Genomic DNA, 13,936 nt, shown 5'->3' on the forward strand with positions numbered 1-13,936 from the left:
ATTTGTTTCAACATCTAGATGCATGGAAGTCCTCCCTGTAGCAAAGTCACCTTTATTTGATGCCATTATTTTGCTTTAGGGGATAAAAGCAACCTTGCCATACAAAGGCTACTCGTCTGCATCATTCAAATATGTGTATATTATTTTTGGGCTCCACTGACACCTCAAGCCTCAGAGAGTCTGGTGTTCATTTTGTTCAAAGTCAATGCCACTTGTCTGACAGTTGGTAAATTTTGTGTCTCGTTTCCTGGGCAGGATTCCTCCCCTGTTATCTTTCAGTACCCTGGAAAAGATTGCTTTCAAAATTGAACTTGCCAAGTCAAGCGCTTTCCTCCTGTGCAATCTCTAGGATGTGTGCCTTCCCAGCCAAGGCGTTGTCATTTCTTCTTCACTTAGGGCACCTTGAGAGTCAGTGCAAGGAAATAAAACCCTAGCAGCCCACTGACAGTGATGATGGTCACTCATAATGCAATGGAGTTACATAAGCATTCAGTGTGCACACAGACATCCATGCATTTAAACACATATGTAGCCACATGCCTACAAACACCTGGGGCTGTCACTGCCACTTGCAGACCTGGTATTACCAAATCTCAAACAAAATCAGAAAAGTAGATGAAGCATAGCAGAGACTAGGCAGTGAGTTAACTGCATGGCATTTCTGTTGCCAAACCAAAGATTTAAGATTTTCACAGCAGGTTCTGCACCATCCACAATACTGAGCAATACTGAATGGGGCAAATGCAAGAGCTGGCACCTGCTGGTACTTTGTAGGCATTCAAGCCTACAAGCACATTCATAAAGTTAAGTACCTAGTTTTGTGCTCTGTTAGGGAAGTACAAGTTTAAACAACAGTTTAAGGTTAAGATATTGCATACACAGCTTCACTGAAACCCAGATCTGAAGCCAAAGTAATTTCAAATTGTCTACAGACTGAGAAACACTACCTTAAGTGAGCAGTTAGCTTGTGGAGGGTACTCAAGAGACTGACAAAACCTGTAGGAAGCTATTCCTTTACTCCTTCAGGGAACTTGACTAAGCCCAAATGGCTCATCACACCAACAACTGTAGGTGGACAGGGATGAACAGGAGATTCAACCTGGGAGGGAAGCAAACCCCGCTCCAAACAACAGGTAGGAATAAATACTGTAACAGAATACAGCAGCTCTGCAACTGTGTCCAAGATAGAGAATTAATCAGCCAGAATATTTTATCTGGAATTCTATTTCCTTTCATTCTCAGGGCTTTCCCAAGAGGAAGCTAATACTAGACAGGAGACAAGGATTTGCAAGGAAATCTAATGCAAGAAGTCATTAAAAATCAGCAAACAGTTTTCTTGTCAGCAAATTAGATACAACAGCAGAATACTTGCTCCTCACAGTCCCAGCTTGTGAGGTATTTCATACTGGGGAGGGTCTCAACTGGCTCAGCCATGTCCAAATTCAGGCTTCACCAGGCCTCCTGGAGATATTTATTGCAGAGTATCTTTGTACTTGCTGCATTCTTCACAGCACTAGGAGATGCTGGAGATCTTCTCACTTGGAAGGCAATTCTTCTAAATTGGAAAGAAGGCACAACACCTTCTCATCATGCTGTCATATTGGATTTTGAACTCTTTTTGACACTAGATTGTGTCAAAAAAGGAAATAAAAATAAAAACGCAAATTGACAGCTTCTGCAAAGCTTGGAAACTTGTTTGAACTCAATTAATCTGGTTTAGAAACTATTCTCTAACACCATCTGACATGAAGCAAAGAACAGAGGTTCTCAAAAGGAAAGCGGCTGCTGCCAAAGTTGGCCTTTGCTCCTCTTTCTTAGAGGCACAAAAGAGAATGGGGGAAAAAAAAAAGAAATAATACATCCAGAAACTATTAGGGGTATGAGGGACCACTGTACTCAAGGATTCTGAGACATGAACATTGTGTTTCCACAGTCTGCATTTCTATAGGAGTAGAAATATGTGTATATACACATGATAAATACAAATTCATTATGAAGAGAATAAGCTGTCTTCTACCAATTTCTCCTCTATGTTTGCTTGACTACAAGTAAAGTATCTTGACATTTTTCCAGATGTGATATCAAACTGGTTAAAAAATCTGTTTTGTCACAATTAGCTCTGTGACAGATTTCCTACAGAACAAGGAGGCAGAGAGAATGCTTGGACTTCTCTCTGTTCAGAAGGACTGGTCTTCATGAGCATGTTTTTCTGTATCCTTGTACTACTAAATGTATTTCTGCTAATGTGCATCTAATGATGTGCCCCAAAGATTTCAGAGGTGGTTCAGCAGGAGGTGGCAGCTCCATGGGCTTCGCTGATTTCTTTGCCCACATGCACTAGGTAAGCAGACAAAAACTATACCCTCCTATACGTGCTTTATCCTCTGTAACCCAGACACTGTAAGAGAGCTCTGCTATACCAGGAGAGACTTATTAGCAGGGATATCTGAAATTAAAGACTCCCTGATAAAGAATCTGGCCATCCTCTTCTGTCATTCCCAATAAGATCTACTGCCCTCCTCAGGCTTTGCCGGCATGCCAGTTCATGTTGACCTTGGTAATAAATACTTCTAAAATTACAGAGATTTCCCATTGTGATCAGACAATAAACATTATCAGTCTTGTGTTTTTCCAAGGCAAGGGGCAGAGAAGCACTGATCAACCAGTGCATGTTAATGTATGTGAGGATATTGCAAGTTAAGTCCAAGGGCTTCCCAGATGTACATCAAGGGGCATGGCTAACATCTCCCTGGATAATCTCCATTTTTCCATTCCTTCACATTTGTAACAGAACTAGACAATAGCAAAATTGCCCAAACTTAGCAAGACTTTATTACTCAAAGCACTTTGGAGAATGGTCTTTATACCTATGGAAAGCTTCATAACATGCTTGCAGCCTATTTTCTATATTTAAGCTTGAATACCGCAACTTCTGCAGGAATACTACCAAAAAAAGAGGTCAGTAACTGTTAAACAGAATTTAATTTGCTGTCATTTATCCTATCAGGCTGCTTTTCAAAAAGCAATGTGAAATCAAGCTTGTTGAAATTCATCCATATGACAAATGCCTGTTTCCTGTCTCTGCTTCAATTTTATAGTGACTTCTCTGCCCTTATTAGATTTAGTACCTGCTGAAATAAAAAGAAAGAAATTCAAAATGGCAAAGAAATCTAAATCTGTGCCACAGACATGTCCAGAAATACTAACTAAAGGGCTGCCTAAACTCCAAAAGCCAGGACAACCCAAGTATGTTCCACTTGCACATTATGAAAATTTTAAAAAATACTGTGAAGCTCTCTTCAGTCCTTCAGAAAGTTTCTAATAAACTATAAAGCAATAGATACAGTTTTTGGCAAAATTAGCAAGACCCCATTCTCAATACACTAGAAGCATTATTCAGTTGATACGAAGGAATTGCATGGATTTAACCTCAAACAAAATTTCAAACAGCTCTGTAACAACAGAAAGACATGATGAGACTGAGGCTGTAAACAGACCTTGCATCTTCCAAAACCCCTACAAACAGCATCAACACACTTTCAGAAAAGGTAAGCTTAAATTATTGAATTAATAGGAGCATAACATGCACTTGGACTATGAAAAGTACTTCCAGAACACCAAATTTCTTTGATAATTCCACTGGCATAAATAGTTTATAAATTCACGATATGGAGTAGATGACTCACTCCTAGCCTACCTTTAGTGTCCTCATACTGTTAACTCTTAGGGCCGTGATAAGATGAGAGCAGCTTTCATAATTATGACAGACAGCATGAAGAACAGGGGGTGGTGTTTAAATTAAACTTTAGCTACAATTTACCAGCCATATCAGGAGCTGGTATAAAATTGCAGCACTCTATTAAGGCTGTAGTTCCACATAATTATTTTTACTGACTGTACACTGATTTAAGAGAGCTAACTCTCCCTCCCAGCTCTGGTCTCCTCACAGCAGAGTCCACTTCCACCTTACTTAAACTGACTCAGTTACTCCCAATGCCACACTATAAACTAGAGCTGCGGAATCACGCTGATAAAATAATGTAAACATAAATAAATGAAACTTTAATGAAGCTAGGGTAACTTCCCCAGTTTTGAATCTAACCCTCTGCTGTTCATGAACTGTAACTCTTTGTCAATTTGGGGAATGTATTTGTGTCTAAACACTGACTGCAGGGAGACAGTGGCATTGAAACAGACCATCACATTCATCAGCTGCCTACCGGGTGCAAAGTGTTGGGGTTATTTTGGTCAGTGCTATAGTCTAATGTATGTATCACACTTCCCCCTTAGCATGAATGAAAGGTGAGGATGAACTCACATGTCTGCAGATAGTTTTAAATATACTGGAAATAACAGAGTTATCACACCAAATTTTTGTGAACTTCATCCAAACAATAATGAAACCGTAAGGTCCACAGAGGTGAACAGCATTTATATTTTTTCAGTTTTAAATATTGTTACTCTGCCCTCAGCCTTGGCTACAGCACAGTTGAGGCCTGCACTCCTCCTTTGGGAGCCTTGGAGAGAGCTGCTTTGGGGCTTTTTTGGGGGCTGAGACTCTACCATTTGGCCTCCAGCTGAGCTGCAGCATCAATCCTGGAGTGACAGCAGAGCTCACACATTCAGCTCATGCCTTTAGACAAGCACAAATAATTCACAGGCCAGTGGGTGACTGTGACAGATGGCAGCCTCTGAGTGATGAAGGCCAAGTTCTTTGCTGAAGTGAACAGGGACAGCATGGCAGGACAGCCAGGGAAGCAGGGAGCCCAGCCTATCCAAAGTCACAGAGCAATTCCTGTATATTAGCAACCACTCATTTTCATTTCATCAGAACCTTACAGCCTCTCCCTGTGTCCACTCCCTTTACCTCTAATTTTCTCTCCTTCAGTACTCTTACCTTGCCTTTTTCCAGTCTTTTCCATTAGACACATCTCATTCCCTCATGTATCACTTCATGGCATGCACTGACCTCCTCCTCTCATTTTCTGAGCCAAATATCCTTGTCTGACTTAGAGATGTTTCCACATTTAAACTCTAGAGTTATGAAAGAGATAGTGGCAAAGGGTGGGAGGTTTGTGGAGTCAGCACACAGACACACAGTGCAGAGTTTCAGTCTGGAGCAACATGTTTTTAGATGGAGCATTGAGAAGACTGTTTGCTTCTGCTAGTTTAAATAAAATGAAATGAAAGGCCACAGCTCTGAACCTGACTCGTTACTGGGCACAGTCTGAGCTACTTTAGGCAAGCAGTGAGGTACAGAAGCAATGCCAGCTGTAATTGCTGTAGGTCCTGATATGCTTAGAAATTAATCAAAGTAGTTACTGCAGAATACTTTCAAGTGATTTCAAGAGTTCAATTTCTACACAGACACTCTTACCCCAGAACAAATGTCCTCTTAGGGGATTCTACCTATATAATTAATTTAAAGTAGCTTGTTTGGGGAAAAGTCCAGGAACAGACAGATCTTAGGATTTAGCTGATCACACAGTGAAAACTTTCCAATCCAATTCACTCTCCCTACAGCTTTGTTCATTTTGTTTCAACTTCATTTCAAGTCTTTACTGGCTACTTGGGTTACTTCCACTACAACCTGTGATCTTAAAGAAGAAACCAGAAAAGGAAAACTATCCACTGCATTGAGGAGAAATGGGGATAGAGATAGGCAGGGCTATAGAGTACAGCATTTCCATCTCCAGCAATCAGCCACAACAATCTGTGGGTTGAAACCAGAGGGAGATCTCTCATGACACCAGGAAGGAGTTAATGTACAAAGCTGTAACACAAGTGGACTCAACACCAAGCAAGCAGAAGAGAGGGTGTGCTCCAGGATAATATCAATCTCTTTTTTCCAAGTTGACCTGGGCTTAACTGAAGGAGACGGGTTTGAAGTTTGTTTCAAATCTCTTTAAATAGATGAAAGTCTTTGAATTGAAAAGAGTGCATCAGGGCTTTCATGTGGCTCCTATCCCTCACTGTGAGACTACACCCAACAGCCAAGGAATATAAAGAGAGGTTCTGCCTCCTTACTATCTTGCTTCCTCTTCTCTGTGCCTGATCAAGTCCTGCTCAAACTAGGGGGAGAAGAGCTTATCTGCTATTGTAACAGAAGGAAAACATCACATCTCATGCTTATAAAACCCTATCAATTTGAACACCACTAAGTTCAAACTGCCAATAACTGCCATTTTCTATTAAAGAAGATGGGCTTCATAGTGAAGAAAGGAAGAATTAGTTGCACTGCTAACCACCTGGTCATGACTTGTTTTTCCACCTGATTTGTTTCCACCATAGAGTGTGCTTTGTGCAAACTTCTCTGTTTAGAGCACAGAGCTTTTTTTCCTTTCCTTTTCCTGAACTCCAGGAACTCCTGAACTCCATGGTAATCTCCCCAGGTTACAGTGGCAAAGCTCCAGAGGACAAACAAATGCTGATCCAAAGCATTCTCTCACAGACCTCTTGCTACACATCCATTCATGAGGAATTCAGCAGAAAAAAAAAATAGCAGTGGTAACATTGGCAATGTGGCACAATTCACCACAGAAGACATACAAGATGAGTAAAAAGCAGAGGTAAGAGATTTTTTTCTGAAACAGACGTTCTGTGTACTGCAATCCCACTAAACTCCCTTTGGTAACACTTGCAATGCTGGAAAAACCATCATGTCAGAAATCCTAGCAGTTTCCAAATGTTTTATACCCACTAGCATCATCTTTATGACCTTCTGTCTTGGGGGTGGTTGTCATCTCATTGCAGGGGTTGCACACTGTTGTCTCCTTATCACAAAAGTTTCATGCCTTCTTGGTGTTTCTCGTGGGCATCTCCTCAGAGCACTGACTCTTTCTTCTTCACAAAGCAGCCAACTGACTCCAGTTCCCTTCTCAACCAGCCACCCCACTCTTTTATAGCACTCTTCTTCTCATTGGTTACAGCTGTGGCCTGTTAAAGTCAGGCCTGTTCCTAATCTTTGCTAATTGGCCCAGCTGCAACTCCTTAGGGGTAAGATTACTTTCTACACTATCCTTATTTTCTTACATTCTATCTCCCTACAGGGGTCTCTCCAAGGAGTTTAAAGACCATCCTGTAGCTACACTACTCTGTGTATTAGTGACTACAAACCCAGCTCAGACCCAAGTGCTCCTTTTAGTACTCTCCACATTTTATCTTTGCAACCAAATATTTTCAAAAGAGCCCTTTACTCAAATTTTCAGAGGAGCTCTGGTGCACCACTTAAGCAGCTGAAGAGGGGAAGAGCTGCTAGAAATGTGCTTGGAGCTCTGCTGCTCGTGAGATGACAACCAAAGGTCAGACTTTTTCAGTACCAAAGGGACATACAGCATCCTAAGCACCAGGAAAACAGAGCCACACATTTAAGAAATCAGGAAGAGTTGGTAACTTTTGCCTAATTCTTCTGTAGCCATTAAATACATCCTAAATCAGAAAGCAAATATTCAGTACCATCTCTGACCACATGAAGTTGTTCCTGTTTTTAGTTTCTTGACCCACTCTGAGCCAATCTTGTCACCATTGCTTTAGAAACCTGATTTTATCTTTTTATCACTGCTGCTACAAGACAGCTGACTGCAAAGAACATGTCTGTAATGAAATCAGTTGACCCAGAAAAGAAGTGCTAACACCAGTCTAGATTAAAAAAACAAGTACAAGTAGATGTTCTCTCTGACTGCAGGCAGTCCATGCTAAAATGCTAGAGCAATACAGGCACTGTAAAATAAAGTCCCCTGAATCTGCCCATATGCCAGGTTGCTAAGCTTTCCTAAATTTTGCACAGGTTTAAGCATGTGGGTGACCTACTTAAAACAGTGTAATTAAAATAAGCAAGAGTGCAATTATCTTTACTATAAGAAGGCCTAAAGTTTTCTATTATTTTATCCTCAAAAAGCAAAAGCCTTCTTAGAAGTATTGTTCAGACAAAGCAATTTATTTTTGCAGGCTCTAGTTTTAGAGTCTTTTTAAAAATGTAGGTATTCACCCACTGACACAAAACTTGCTTAATAATACATGCCTGCTCTACTTATTTGTTTCATTTACCTTACAGTTTTCTCTAATATGAGGAAAGCTCCTTCATGAAAGGACAGATTTTTAATGTGCCAAGCCCAGGACTTACCAGATTCCAAAAACAAGTGTAGCAGCACATGTCTTCATCCAGGCTTCTATTAACCAGATGTTTTTCATCTTCTCTGACTCAAAAGGGTAATGCAAAGTAAAATAGTGCTCTCATACACACAAGACTTCAAATCCATCTCAACCGGTTTTCCCTGCTTATCAGACTCCAATGCTGTCTCCTAGCCTCTCAGTAAATCCCCCCAATTCACAGTGTCTCCCAAAGATCATAATAAAATCAAATATTTGTCTTGCATTCCTGAATGGAGTGTGCACACACGAAGACGGAATCAGGAAATTGTGGAGCAGAGAGGACTGGACACCAGAAGAGTCATACAAAATCACCCAAAGCCATTAAATTTAAGAGCTTTCAGCTGCTGGCAAGCGTGTCTGGACTAGCTGAGGAAGAAAGAAGTCCAGTTTAAAAGAAGACCATGTGAAATGGCTCTAATTCCTCCAGGTAAAAGGTTTTTCTGTTAACATACTACAGTACCATTATAGTTCACACTGCCAACAGTAGACATCCAGCAGCACCACCAGTGAATATTTTAAATTACATCTGTCCTACTGTTCACAGCTAGGTCTGCTCTGGGAGCAGGTACCCAACTTCACTCCAGCTCCCTTCCTGCAGTGCTTGTTCACTCTGACTGCAGACACTGGGATCTTGGCAGTGCCAGAGGAAGAAAAAGCTCAACCTCCATCTCCCATTTGAGAGGTAAGGTGTGCAGGGCTTAAAACTGCTTTGTAGGATTGAAGAATTCCCACAGCTTCTGTGGGAAGCAGCTTCCCACAGAGGGTCTGGGATTCTGTTTGTAGTCAAATCTTGAGCACAAGGCCAGAATTCTCCTTTACTGCAGAGCTGACACTCCAGTCTGAGAGCTCATATTTCACAGTAAAAAAGTAATGAAAGGAGCTCCCATATTTCCTGGTTAACATTTCAGCCTTCTAAAGGGTAATAAACCAATATCTCCCTACAACAACAGATAAGCCAGACAAATAAAATGTCAAACTACTTTAGAAATAAGCTAGTCAAGATAATAGAATGAATCTCTTGAGTAGCCATTAATAGCATTTGGCAAAGATGATCCCAGAGGACATATGATATCTAATACAAAAGGATATGCTATTTTTGTATCTCCCCTTTAAAATTAATTTAGTGCTGACAGGAAGATACCTGCTTATTATCTAAAACCTTCCCCACATCCTTAGGAGGAATGATACCACTAGCAGTTCTATGAAAAAACCAAAGCAGAGGCTGCATGGCCAGACAGAGGGAGCCCTGTGCTGAGACTCAAGGCCAGGGATCCTTATCCCAGCTCTCCTACCAGCCAAGTGACCATGGGGGCAAACTGCTTTCCCTGTCCCATATCTGCAGCGTGAGATTATCGCATGCTTCATGGAACACTGAGATGTATCAGCACAGAGTGTGCTGCAAGAGCTCTGTTTTTATTACCACCAAATTCCCTAGCTGCACAACTAACATAAAGGGAATAAAAACTCCATATCAACCAAATAAGCAGCTAAAGTTGTGAGTAAAACAGCAATATGGGATACAGATATATTTTTTTGCTTGCATTGCTTCCTGCAAAACAAAGACGACAGTAAGAGCCCGTATTAACAATTACTCAGAGTCACAAAACTGGAATATATCAGCTAGACCTAACTTCTCCTATTGTGCTCTCTGAATGACTTCCCATTATCACTATAATACAGCATGAAAATACTGCACTCTTCAGCCTCTATTTTTTGATTAACCAGGTGCTCTGGGAATTTCTGTCTATCCCCATTTGTAATTACTAGTTGTTATTGACATTTTCAATGTGACTTGCTCACAATTAAATCTATTTGGAAAGAAAAAAAACTTTTTTTTCTTCCATAGAAATGACTTACTTATATTTAAAAATAAACCAGACCTGTTAGGTTAAAAATCTAATTCTGATCCTTCCTTCTGCCTAGTTCTGATTAAGTTTTCCTCATTTTCCAGTGGCTCTGAAGAGAATTGGAGAAATTCACCATCTCTCAAAGGCAAGTGGAAACTTTGGAGAAGTTTGCAGTATGATAATGAAAGCCCTTGCAGCAAGCCTCTCATAATACCAGTTATCCTCAGGGTACCCAGCCCTCTGAGCTGGAAGGCAGAGATAGGGAGCAGAATGAAGCCCTCATAATTCAGGAGAACAGGTCAGTGACCTGCTACACATCTAGACATACACAAGGCTATGGGCCCTGATAGGATCCACCCAAGGGCACTGAGGGAGCTGCTGGAAGAGTTTGCCAAGCCACTTCCAACCATTTGTCAGCTGTCCTGGTGAACCAGGGGGCTCCCAGCTGACTGCAGTCAGCAACTGGAATGCCCATCTAGAGAAAGGTCAGAAGGAGGATTTGGGGGAACTACACGGAGGTCATGGAGCAGACTGTCTTGAGTGCAAGCATGTGGCACATACTGGACAACAAGGGGATCAGGCCCAGCCAGGATGGGTTTGTGAAAAGCAGCTGCTAGGCTGCTTGACCAGCCTGATCTTCTAAGACAAGGTGATCTGATTAGTGGATGATGGAAAGGCTGTGGATGTGTCTACATGGAGTTTAGTAGAGCCTTTGACACTGTTTCCCACAGCATTGTCCTGGAGAAGCTGGCTGCTCATGGCTTTGGGTGGGTGCATTGCTCACTGGGTAAAAACCTGACCAGATGGCTGGGCCCAGAGGTGGTGGTGAGTGGTGGGTAACAAGTGGTAGCATGAGAGGAAATGGCCAAAGTTGCACCAGGACGGGTTTAGATTAGATAGTAGGAAAAACTTCTTCACTTAAAGGGTGGCCAGGCATTGGAATAGGCTGCCTAGGAAAGTGCAATCATCATCCCTGGAAGTCTCAAAAATGTGTGGATGAGGCACCCTAAGCGACATGGTTTAATGGTGAACATGGTGGTGCCAGGTTATTGGTTGGACTCCATGATCATAAAGGTCTTTTCCAACCTTAACAATTCTATGAGTCTAAGTGCTGGGGGATGCAGTAAGCAAAGCCCCAGCCCACGGGCTGAGGAAGGCATTTTTGAGGACTGTCTCGCACAATGCAGTTCTCCCTCTTGGTTGAAGTGCACACAGATAAGCAGCAAGAAACTCTTGATTTGCAAATATTTTCCCTGGTCCCAGATTCCCGGTTCTTTGTGTTCACAATTTGGGCTAAAAATCAGAGTTTCACCTTCAGGACTTCCATTGCCATTTACAGCTGGAAAAGGGCTTCTGAGAGTGAGATTTTTTCACTTCTTATTGATTACTGCTGTCAAAGGAGCCTGTAGGTTTTCTCCATCCTGTCAACCCTAAGGTGTTTAGTATGGCAAACCAGCCTCCTTGTCAGCAGTGAGATGAGAAGCAGGAAGAGCTAAAGAAAAACAAACGCTGGCAGGGAAAGCGAAGCATTATTCCTCTCCACAACAACTCCATTCCTAACATCAGGCATGCAGGTAGAAAGCCTCTTCATGGCACAAAGATCCTTTTAAATCCTTCAGAATCTACAACCTGACAGCTTCTGGTCTAGACTCCTTGTCTGTGTGCAAGTACTACACTGACACAGGCAGCCTTTCCCCCCTCTTTGTGTCAGGAAAGGAACACCACAGTGTGCCACTTCTCCACAAGGTCATCTCCTTGTCTGCACAGCAGAAGTGACTATTCTGGTTAAATCTCACCTCCCAGTGACAGCACACTGAGATAACAATTCACACTACCTGATTTCCATGGTGAAATGCTACCTGGGAGACTCACATTTTCACATTTCTTTTGTATGAAGTACAAACACTTACTATGTGCATAATCAAACACATTCACTGTCAGCCCAAAGAGATGCCCTCAGCACTCATTCACCATGTTTACCCAAAAAGCTCTACCCCAGAAATTACTGTTTCTCCTTCACCAGAAATAAGTGTTTCTCCTTAGTCTGTAAAGACCCCCCCTTAAAGACTCAATCTAAGAAATTTCTGCAGAGGAACAGATTTTGCTTGATTTTTTTTTCCCTGCACACTTTATAAAGCAGTGCTGTGCACAATGCTGTAAGGATGAGCAAGTAAACATGGTCTTAAGAGTTGTATCTTCCAAACCAGACAGTCATCCTGTGTGAATATTTACAGTCACAAAGAAAACAAAGCCTCCCACTCTTCTTCAAACCTTGCCTGGAAGCTCTGTAGAGTTAAATATATAACAATACAAAATCAACAAAATCACTAACAATGCATAAAATTGGGTCAGTCCAACTGCTGAAGGCTTATACTTGCTGCATCTCCTTGGCCTAAATCTGTAATTCAGTTTGAGAGTTGAAAGCAAAGTTGTTCAAGTTTTGACACAGTAATTCAGTAAATAAAACCAAAAAACCCTAGTCCAATTAAAGACTATATTAGCGGGTAAATTATGGCCACGCTACCAACAACTACACTACCTGCTCCATTTAATTGCAAAACCTAAATAGACAGAAAAGCCCTTTTGAGGCGCCCATGTAACAACAGGTACTTTAGCTTTCACAGACCAAATGAAGGGAGAAAAAGTAACAAAAACAGTTATTTTCTAGCATAAATCACTGAGATTTATTCATTCAATTTGATTGACACAGGGTAAGATTAACAACATAGAACAGATCTTAATTCCACAAGTAACTTAACATGGAAGTTATAGATTCAAAGATACACATCAGAAACAAAAAAAATACATTTTAAAAAAGTGGGAGGAAAACCCACACAACCAAAACAAAGAAACAAACAAACCCCAAACACCATAAAACCAAAGCAATCCAAGACCTAGATATGTAGGAGCAGAAGGAGAATTACTGAAAATCAAGCAATGCAAAACTTCCTAAGAGAGATGCCACCCTTTTTAGGGTGTGAGATTAACCAAGTCAAAAGTTGATATCAATTAACATCAACGGACTTCAATTCCACTTCACACTATGGACCTTGATCAAATCCTCAATTTACCTGTGCTGCAGAAGTCCACAAACCTACATGGACTTAAATAAACACCTGCAATTCCCAGTGCAAAGGGACACCATGTCATGGTGATTGTTTCTCTGAGTGTCTTCAGTAGCTTGCAAACAGTGAGGACTTGCTATTTGCTATCACCTGTACTTTCTTTTAAACTGAAAGCCAGAAATTATTTTTCTTTCTGGATTTTTGACAAAATCTGACTTTCCTCAGGTTGGGACTGGTCACTCTGTTGCCTGTAACTGCTTAAAAGAATCCAAAATAGGAAGTATTCAAATAAAATAAAGGGAAAATACTGAGCCTCTATTGAAAAGCTTCACCACTTCAGATATACCCACTTGGAAGTTATTACAGTGTTTTATTTCCAGCTTTAGTCTTCCAGAAGATTCAGAAATATTTTTCCCTACAGGGCTTTCAAAGGGACTGAACATAAACACCAATGCATCGTCATCTTCCTTTCTGCCTACTTCAGGAGCTGCACTCTGTGAGATAATCACAAATATATCTCAGTCTCTCAGCCATTTGTTGCTGGGTGATCAACTATATAGGTACAGCAACTCTGTCAGGTGCTGCAGCACCTCTTTTTTTAATCTGTTGATCTGTCCCTTTCCTTCCCACAGTGCGTTCTTCTACACCTTCACTGTTTTTATAACATGATTTCAAGGATTTGACCTAGTTTTTTTTTCCTATTCAAAATACATATGCTGTGCAAAAAAAATTTAAATTTGGGGGAAAGAATGAAGATTGGCAGATTTCATGCATGACTTTGGTTTTTATCTATTATTTCCATTTTTTTTTCTCGAACAGTGGATTCTCATATCAGCATTTGTCATAAAGCAAACAAACAAGGAAAAAAGTGAT

At 41.0% G+C, this 13,936-nt stretch overlaps 1 protein-coding gene across 5 annotated transcripts in view; it reads right to left on the reverse strand.

Annotated features, from left to right (window-relative positions):
* The window catches only part of TSPAN4 (tetraspanin 4), a 416,627-nt gene that overhangs the window by 252,096 nt on the left and 150,595 nt on the right, over nucleotides 1-13,936 (reverse strand). The window lies entirely within an intron of this gene.

Source organism: Camarhynchus parvulus, chromosome 5 (assembly GCF_901933205.1).
Source record: "Camarhynchus parvulus chromosome 5, STF_HiC, whole genome shotgun sequence".
NCBI classification, from domain to species: Eukaryota; Metazoa; Chordata; class Aves; order Passeriformes; family Thraupidae; genus Camarhynchus; species Camarhynchus parvulus.